The following is a 10,227-nucleotide window of genomic DNA, read 5'->3' as shown; positions in this document are numbered from 1 at the left end:
TCTGATATATATATATATATATATATATATATATATATATATGCATTATTTGGAAGTAAGTCCCACTGATTTCCATGGAGAATGCTGGTTAGTTCAGGGATCGGGAAACAGTGGCCTTTCAGATGTTGTCACACTCTACTTCTCATCAGCCCTGTTAGTATGGCCGGCGTGGTTGCTGTTGTAGATTCCAATAGCATTTGGGTGGGATTGATTTGCGGCCGATCCAGTAGGGTAGAAACATATTCCTTTTGGCTCATATGGGCTTCCCAAATGAGATAAGGGGGTTAAAACCAGAAACATAAATCCCATTGGTTTTAATTCCTCACATAAATGTTAAAATTACTTAGCTTTCAATGTGATTTGGGAAGTTTCTTCTGAATTGTGCTAATGAGTCCATGGTTCTGAAACTGATTGAAAGGTGGGAATGTTCTAAGCTTTTAATTTTCTCCTCTATTCAATGTTTTGAAAAAGCACTTAAATCAGGGGTAGGCAACCTAAGGCCTGTGGGCCAGATGCGGCCCAATCGCCTTCTCAATCTGCCCCGTGGACGGTCCAGGAATCGGCATGTTTTTACATGAGTAGAATGTGTCCTTTTATTGAGACTTCCGGGTTGGCGCCTCCATTAATGGCGGAATTCCTCTGATCGGGAGGAATTTGCCTCGTGGAAATTCGGGTCTGGCCGCCACAGCGAAGGCAGAGACCCACTAAAAATCACAGGCGGGTGAAGCCTGTGCACGTGGGATTCGGCTGGCACCTTTTGCGCCTCCCCTACTTGTGGGGAAACCCGGTTTCGGGGATCCGGAGCAACGTGGGGTGAGCGGCGCGGTGCTTCGAATTGATTGCTTCTTCCACGGAGCAAAGCCGCATAGATGTTGCCGGAGAGCGCTGACTTTTTCCTGTGGACAATTTGATCTTAAAGCAACTACCTGTGAGTAGAGCGGAGAATTGGATTTTTAAACGTCTTAATTTGGTGTCGAAACGGGGAGGTCCAAAACAGGAAGTCCACCTTCCCTCTTTGTAAATAGATTGAAGCAATGAATGCAAGCTGAAGTCGCAGAAAGTCTATCGTAAAGGACTAAATTTCCATCGGTAAAAAATATTAAACCCCCCCTTGGTGGCAGGAGAAGAGGGGGGAAAGTTTTGGACCGAATATACCTGCAGGAGAGAGCGAACAGAGTTAAAATACCACCACTCCGATCCTGGAAACGGGCTGCCAGTAGGACTGACGTGCCTTAGAATGCTTATTGACTGCGATTAGAATGTTCACTGACAGCTAGTTAAATAAGAGAAATACTTTGTTTCCATTGTCTCCGTCTGCGTTTAAAAAGAAGTAAAAGTAATTGAAAATTGAAACTAACTTTATTGTCTGAACCATGTTTAAAAGGACCAATACAAATAGAAACTGTTTCCCTCTAGAGGAAGCCTTTGAAACTGTTACAAGAGCTGAGCTGGGGGAATTTCCAGCTGCAAGATAAAAAGCTGTGAGATTCTGGGACTGACCTTGAATCGGTTAAGAATGTCGACAGAAGAGGCCTTAGTGGTTGCATGAAGTAAGATAAACGACTCACTGGAACAGCTTAACAAGAAGGTGGATGTGGTAACTACCAAAATCGATAATTTGGGACAAAAAGTGAACATCAATACAGAAACTATTCAGAAATTGATACAGGAATCTACTTTGACATGGCAAACTGCGGAGAAGATCAGGGAGAAAGTTGCTGTTGTTGAACCTAAAGTAACACAACTGGAGAGAGAGAGAGTCCCAGCTTTACGGATGCAACTTGATGATCATAAGTTGATGCCTTTTATGATTGAATGTAAAGAAAATCAGATTTTGAGGATCAGAGCTCTACCTGAACTGGAGAAGGAAAGTTTGATAGATCCCCTTACACAGGAACCTGCTGATTTTTGGGACCTGGACTTGGGTCAAGAAGAGATTAAAATTGTGAGGGCCTTCAGACTTGGAGAAATTTTGAATGACGTCCCGAAATATCTTTTGGATCTTAGTTTTAATTATGGAGATTTGGCTGCCCTGTCGAGAAGGAATAAAATCATCTCTAGGTGGGAGTTTCCCCGAGATCTACTCTTCAGTCTCAAAGGAAGGAAAATAAAAATAAGATCAGTAGAAGACAAAGTAAAGTGCATGTATAAATATGAAGAAGACTTGCAGAAGGGATTTGGAAAAGACTTAAGAGCCTCGGACAGAAGATTACCAGGTTGATGGACTATATGGAATTGACTGGCAGAATCCGAGACCAGGGAGAAGGGACGGTGGAGGAAGATTGGAAAAAGTTTAAAGACTATTTATGGAAATATTGTAAAATTAATGAGTGTTAGAAAAATGTTGGAATGAAACTACAGTGGTGCCCCGCAAGACGAATGCCTCGCATGACGGAAAACTCGCTAGACGAAAGAGTTTTCCCTTTACCCCCCCTTTTGTAAGCCGCTAAGCCGCTTATCAGCTGATCCGATAAGCCGCTAAGCCACTAATAGTGCTAATCCGCTAATCCGTCGATGGGCTTGCTTCGCAAGACGAAAAAAACGCTAGACGAAGAGAATCACAGAACGGATTCTTTTCGACTTGCGAGGCACCACTGTATACGGCTTTAGCAGAAATGTTAGAAGGAATTAAGTACAAGTAGATTATTGGAGCATTAGAGGGAAAATAAGGTTAAAATATGTTAAGACAACTATATGACAGAAAATAGAGGAAGATGGAAAGGAATTGCTGAAACAATTAATAGAAGTGGAATACAAAAAGGGAGGTGTGAGGAGGTCGTTGAAACAAGTGAATGTAAGATATGATATTGAAATGGTTTGATGTGTGTTTTAAATTGTGTTTGTTATGTCTTGCTTAGTTTATTGTGTTAGTGTTGTGTTGTGTATTGTGTATACATTGTATTGTATTGTTTTTTGTTTTTTTATCTTTTTTCTTTCTTTTCCCTTCCTTCTTTTTCCTTTTTGTAATCTTTAAAAGTAATAAATATTATTTAAAAAAAAAAAAGAATGTGTCCTTTTATTTAAAATGTATCTCTGGGTTATTTGTGGGGCCTGCCTGGTGTTTTTACATGAGTAGAAAGTGTGCTTTTATTTAAAATGCATCCCTGGATTATTTATGGGGCTTAGGAATTTGTTCATATTTTTTTTTCAAAATATAGTCCGGCCCACCACATGGTCTGAGGGATGGTGGATAAAGGTTGCTGACCCCTGACCTAATCTCTACAAAAATTAATGGAGCTCTCAGACAAGGAATGTACAGAGTGAGGAATTAACACTTTATTGTCAAAAGTACACTTACAAGTTAGGGAAAGGTATGTCCAAAAGTCCTACGTCCTTCAGCTACTTCTAAGTGTGCACCCAATTAGGAAGTTACAGCCACAGGGAGGCTCTGTCCCTGACCTCAGTTTACACTATGTATCTTCCCCACCTGAGCTGCGCACAAGCAGGCAAAGACTCCGCCTCCAAGTAACCTGCTTCTGTTCCTTCTGTTTCAATCCTCTTCTTGTCCTGGGAGACAGTGAGGCAGGAGAGATGGGGGCAGGAGGAGGAGGCATGGAAGCCGTGACTCTATACCAGCCTGACCTATCTCTCCCTCTGCACCCGTTCTTCCCTCTCCAATCCTGCAGCTTCTCCTGCCTCCAACTCTCACCTCCCGGTTGTAATAGGCTCCCCAAGATTACTGATCCCTTCTTCCAAGTCAGTCTCCAACTTCCCTTCTCCTGGTGCCCACTCATCAGTATCCAGCCACCCCTCCTCAGTGTCCAGCCAATCTCTGACACAAAACTAGAATTTCATAACATGCACCAATAAACTTCAGATGGAAAAGGGGACGTGGCTGCAGGAGCCCAATTCTCTCATATTGACCTCCCTCAACTATTTCATATTCCTGAAGACTCTTCTTCAGGCATAGAACACTCTGTTACTCTTCAGCAAGGCTTTGCCTTGACTGTATTTTAAAGGTAAATTAAGTCATATTTTTGGTGGAAGATGTAATAGAAAACATAATTGCCAACAGTTTAAAACATGTATCAGCAGCCAGTTGTACTTTAAAATGAAAAGCTGTATACTGGTATATAGGCTATGAGGCCCTATAAGAAATATGCTATTTCAAATTGCTTAATTCCATATCTCTAACAAGTTGCAATGGATTGCAATATGAGACATGATTTTGTTTCCCATGACATTAATGTACTGCCTTTGAAAACAAGTTAACCTGCTTCAACTTTTTAATGTTATTTTTGGTAAATATCCACTGCAATGTTACGAATGTAAGAAGAGCCTCGATCACACCAAAGGCCTAGCTAGTCCACATGCTGTTTTTCACAGTGACTGACCAGATGCCTAAGGAAAGCCTGAAAGCATGACTTGAGCAAATAGCACTTTTCCCACTGGTTTACCCAGCTGCTAGAAAACAGGCAATTCTCAATTTGTGCATGTACCATGCATGCACAACCGTGGGCCATGTTCGGCACTGGAAGAGGGTGGAATGGGTTTATGTATGCTCTGCGTGATGACCCGGAATGTAATCCCTACGTAAATAGGATGTTGCCTGTACTGCCTTTGTTAGTGGAGGCAGAACATAGACACCATGGCTAGTAGCAATTGATAGACCATTAATTTGTCTAATTCTCCTTTAAAACAATCCAAGTTGGTGGTCCTCACCACTACATCCAATGGAAGCAAGGTCCATAGTTTAACAATGTACTGCGTGAAGAAGTTCTTCCTTTTGTTTGTTCTGAATCTTCCAACACTCAGCTCATAGTGTTATGAGAGAAGAGGAAAACTTATCCCACTTCACTTTCTTTGCAGCATACAAAACCTTACATACCTCTATCATATTCCGTGTTAGTTGCCTTTTTACTAAACCACTTGATAATTTGGGTTGCCCTTTTCCGGCCCTCTTCCAGTATCCTTTTTAAAATAAGGCAACTAGAATTATACACAGCATTCCTAGTGTTTTCACACCATAGATTCTTTGTAATGGCATTATCTTGGCGGCGTTATCTTCAGTTCCTTTCCTAATGGCCCCTCACATGGAATTCTGATTAAAGCTCTGCTTGATTTAAGCAACGTATTGGTTTCTTACTCGAGACACTGTAAAATAAGAAAAGTAAGTCTGACGATGGCAGTTTTATTTTGAATCCTTTCCCCAATGATCCCAAACATGGAATTTGCTTTCTTCGCAGTTGCTGCACACTGTTATAATTAACGGTAGTTCACCCTGGGTAGGAACTGTATGATCAGGCTAATCAAGGGTAGGGGGCAATAACACGCAGCACAACCACATCCCACCAAGCAGAGCTGGTGTGGATGGGAAACATCAAGATAGATTTCATAGGCATAAAATTGAAAGGGCTGATGTGTGAACAAAGGCACAAAAATGTGCACACAGAGGAAACAGTGAGCTGCATATGCACAAACAATGGCAAAAGCTTATATGGCAAAAGATGTGATGGGAAAAGTCCTTTTTTAGGGGCTCATAAAACTGACAACAAAATAGATTGCTGTTATCCTTTGAGGAGTAAGGCATGGGGGATAAGAATTCACAAGCACAAGATAATAATTTACCTTATACAATGAAATGTGCAGGTTTTGTTGCTGTTTGTTGACCGCAGAATTAAATATTTTGATGTTGCTATAAAAAATTATTTGAACTCCAAGATTGTATTTTATCTTTCACATACAGTACTTCTGATTTTTATTTCACCATCTTTTTTAAAAAATAGCAAACGATTTATTAACTGTGTGTATATATATATATTTATGCGCCATTTAAAAACGAGTGCTCTTTATAGGCACACTAGGAATGGCATTTTTTGAGCAATCAAGCTGCAATTGTGTAACAATGCTCTCTAGTTGAAGCAATTGATTCATGTCATTTGGAATAACTATTCACAGCATTGGGTGCTTATGGAAACTCATGGCCTCCAGCGTTTGTCCTTGAGAGCTCTTCCCTGTCTTCCGTCTGCTTTATGTAATTTAGTTATCATTATTAATCCATTTGCAAAAGCTATTTTCGAAGTATGGACGAACCGGGCACAAAAGCTAGCCCCTCCAATTTCCCCTTTAATCCCAGCTTTAAAATCATTTGTTATTCTTTGACAAGGAAAAATGTCATCAATTTGCAACATGGGAAAATAGAGGTCTACATGCAATTATGGACTTATTAGATAAAGGTCAGCTTCTCTCAGGGGAGGAACATTTTTCTAAATGTAATAATGCACATATAAAATGGTTCTACCAGATATTTCAGGTGCACCACCTAACTACTAATTCTATCATATAAACTACTCACATTCTTATACAATTGGATTATCTTATTTATTCCAATTTAGACTGAACAGGAGCCTTTGTCCCAGGCCAAAAAGTATGGAGTACAATTATTCTAGGCAAGGTAAGTGCAATTGTACACTATGATCCACTGGGAAAGTATGTTATGTCTACCTTTATCAGTAACCAGGAACATTTTACTTTTTATTGCAACATCAAATGTAAACCAAGTAACACCAATACCCAATTGCCAAATTTATGGTAAATTAATTTAAGCATTGTAAAATACATTATTCATTATGTATTAATTGCGAATTAATTATATCCACTGGAAATGTTGATTTATAAAATTGTTCTTAAGGAAAATATTACTATTTGTTGAGTTCATTTTGATTTGTTGCTTTGTCAGATGAAAATCGCTTCAGAATTGCATATATAACATAAGGTACTTTTTGATTTTCCTAATTTTATTTTCTGTTATTATTTGTGTGCTGTTATATGTAATCAATGAAAAATGTGGTATGGGCTCAAGTATTGCTTCTTTGGGTCCTTCAGGAAGAGCAATGAGATATACATTTAATAAACAAACTAAAATATATTTATTAAATTGTTTTTGAGAGAAACAGAGGGTGTATGTACAACTTGGTAGATTGTGAGACTCTTAATCTCAGAGTCATGGATTCCAACCCCACTTTGGGTGAAAAATTCCTGCATGGCAGGGGATTGGACTAGATGATCTAGTCCAACTACAGTACCAGACTTTTAGAAGACATCTGAAGGCAGCCCTGTTTAGAGAAGCTTTTAATGTTTGATGCATTACTGTATTTTAATATTTTGTTGGAAGCCTCCCAGAGTGGTTGGGGAAGCCCAGCCAGATGGGTGTGGTATAAATAAGTTGTTGTTGTTGTTGTTGTTGTTGTAGATGATCCTTGTGATTCCCAACTCTGCAAGTCTCAAACTACAAGAAAGAAGAAGATTCCACCTAAACATTAGGAAGAACTTCCTGACACTAAGAGCTGTTCGACAGTGGCGTAGCGTGGGGGGTGCAAGGGGTGCCGGCCGCACCGGGCGCAACATCTGGGGGGGCGCACTCGCCACCTCCAGAGTCGCCGAAGAGCCTCGGGGCTCAGCTCCTTTGGGAGGAGGGGTCGGGCTGGGTGACCAGGGGGAGTAGCAGGCGTTAGCAAGGAGGTCCGGAGCCGGAGCCTGGCCAGGATCGGGCGCGGGATGGGGCGCAAGAGGGAGGGGAGAGTCGAGCCTGTCCGCCCCGCGAGGACTGCTGCGAAGAGGCGGGAGGGAGAGGAGGCCCCTTGGGAGGAGCGGGCAGGTGCTGGGGCGGCAGTGCCGGGCGGGGGCCGAGGGGTGGGCGCCCCCCTGCGCGGGCATCGCCTCGCCGCCGCCGCGGGCTTGGCTGGGCGACCGGCTGAGGGGAAGCGCCAAACAAGGCCAGGATCCAGGCCCCCGCTCTCCTTATTTGGCACCCATTTCCGGCTCCCGGGTGGCCCCCTCCCACCCGCTCTCGCTACCAGTGGAAAGAGAGACGGAGGAGCAGCGGAACCCGCAGCCTTTGCAGGCGCTGCCGGCCGGGAGAGGGGAGCGCGGCCCCGGCCAGCCGAGGGATCTTGTGGCGAGGAAGGAGCCCAGTCTGCGCCCTCCTTCCCCACAGAGCTGCAGAGGGAAATCAAGGTTCTCCTGCTAGTTTCTCTTCTTCTCTCCCCCCCCACTGCGTTACAACCGTGCCCCCCCTCTCGGTGCACATAGCACGATTGCAATCTCTCTCTCACCCCCCCCCCCAAGTTAAACTAATGGAGCAAGCCAGCGCCAAAGATTTGTAGAACTGTGAATACCCGGCCCAGGCAGCAGCAAGAAGCTGGCAGCGGCGGCAGGTTAGGGGTTAGGGGCGCAAATTACTTGCCTTGCCCCGGGTTAGGGGGCGCAAATTACTTGCCTTGCCCCGGGTGCTGACAACCCACGCTACGCCGCTGCTGTTCGACAGTGGAATTTGCTGCCAAGGAGTGTGGTGGAGTCTCCTTTTTTGGAGGTCTTTAAGCAGAGGCTTGACAACCATATGTCAGGAGTGCTCTGATGGTGTTTCCTGCTTGGCAGGGGGTTGGACTCGATGGCCCTTGTGGTCTATTCCAACTCTATGATTCTATGTCTCTGACTTGGGAGGCAGACATCTGATCAGTAGCTTGCTTCTGCTCCAAAGCCCATTCAACAGGCCCATATTAAGGGGAGTAAAATTGGGGTATTGCCCCAGGCGGCAGTTTAGGAGGGCAGCATGGTTTGTTCTCTTGTAGAAGAAGGGAAGGAGGGAAGCACATAGGTAAGGAATGCATAGGAGGAGGGGTGAAGCTTGCCAGGGGCGGCAGCAACAGAAAGAACAGCCAGGAAAGTAACACCGAGCGGAGGAACTATTTGGAAAATCCTGCACTCTTAACCATGTCTTCTTAGAAGCACTGGCGGAGAAAGGGGGGTGCAGGGGTGCGACTCGCCCCGGGTGTCATCCCTGGGGGGCTGACATCGCTGCCCCGCCCCCCTGGGACTCAGCTAGCTTCACATCGGCTTAGAAGCATGCCTTATTAAATTAAGTGGGGCTTACTCCCAGGTAAATGGAGTTAGGCACACTGCCTCCTCTATTTCCAGGAGTGCTAAATATTTAGAAACAGTCAGGTGTATTCCAGTGCTGGTGCTCACTTTATATACAGCTCATCCAAATGGGAATCTACAAGGGACTTGTTTACAAAGATTCAAAATGTTATTTCACAGAATTAGAAAGTGTGCCCCCCACTACATTGTAATCAATCACAGACACTATTGAATATGTTTCTTTTTTCTTTTTTAGAGATAAGTCAGTTGTAAAAGTATTGCATTTAGTATCCCTCAAAACTGAACTTCAAATGTGAAAGGATCAGATTCTTAAGTTTTATCTCTAAAACCAGGGACAAATGAGATATGAGGCTGGTGATCTTATGTGGACTTTAAAAAGAAGTTAATATCACTTGAAGGAGATCTGAATCAGATCAAGACTAGAGACCTGTGGGTGGAGGAAAAGATCCTTTGTCATTTTCCTATTAAAGCCACCCCATTATCTGATAAACCACAGATAATTAATGATAACCAAGCAGGTGAAGAGGGGGGAAGTTAGCCCTTTACTTCTCTGCTGCCACCCTGGAGAAAATATTTAATTTGGAGGTGTGGTTGCACTGGAAATTTATCATTGGTGCCAACTGTGGGATTTCTTCCCAAAGTCAATGCAAGTTTCAGAAGGGGTAAGCAGCCTAGCTCAGTGGGAGAACAACCGGTTTGTTGGGCTAGGAGAAAACCCTGGAGAGCTCCTCCCAGTCTGTATTGGCAATACTGAGCTAAATGACAATGTGTTAATTAATTATTTGCCAAACTTTATCCAGCTTTTCTTCAAACAAAGCTTGGGTTAGGCTTCCCTGGAAGTCTCCCATCTAAGTATTAGATGCAGATTTGCTTAACTTGATTAAAAGAGTGAGGGGAAACCCACCCTGATCATTACTGTACTTAAAAACCTCCTAAGGTGCAACCAAGCCATAAGCATTGTAAAAGGCTTCCTGCAGGAATATTGCAGGACCTGTGGCTTCCTACAGGAGTTCTCAGTTAGGGAGAGGTGGAGAGCAGTGCAGACTTTTCCCCCAGACAGCAAAATCTGTAGATCCGGCACTGCCATTCGAACTGTTTTGGCCAAACTGTAAACAGGCACTGCTGAAATGCTTCCATTGCTAGGGTCTTTCCACAGACTTGTCATATACATAAATTAATATCAGCGCAGTAATAGAGGGGCTGTGATGTCATAGGTACCTGTAATCTTTGCATAGTTTCTTTACATTTCCCTTTTTAAAAAAAGGATTTTAACGAATATTATCTATCACTCTGGAACGATGATTGTGTTTGTCAAGTAGAGATTGCAGAGGAAAGCCTTGCTGTTCA

The sequence above is a fragment of the Podarcis liolepis genome (assembly GCF_965112155.1).
Source record: "Podarcis liolepis genome assembly, chromosome: 1".
In the NCBI taxonomy this organism is placed as follows: domain Eukaryota; kingdom Metazoa; phylum Chordata; class Lepidosauria; order Squamata; family Lacertidae; genus Podarcis; species Podarcis liolepis.
Note: the sequence above shows the minus strand (reverse complement) of the source record.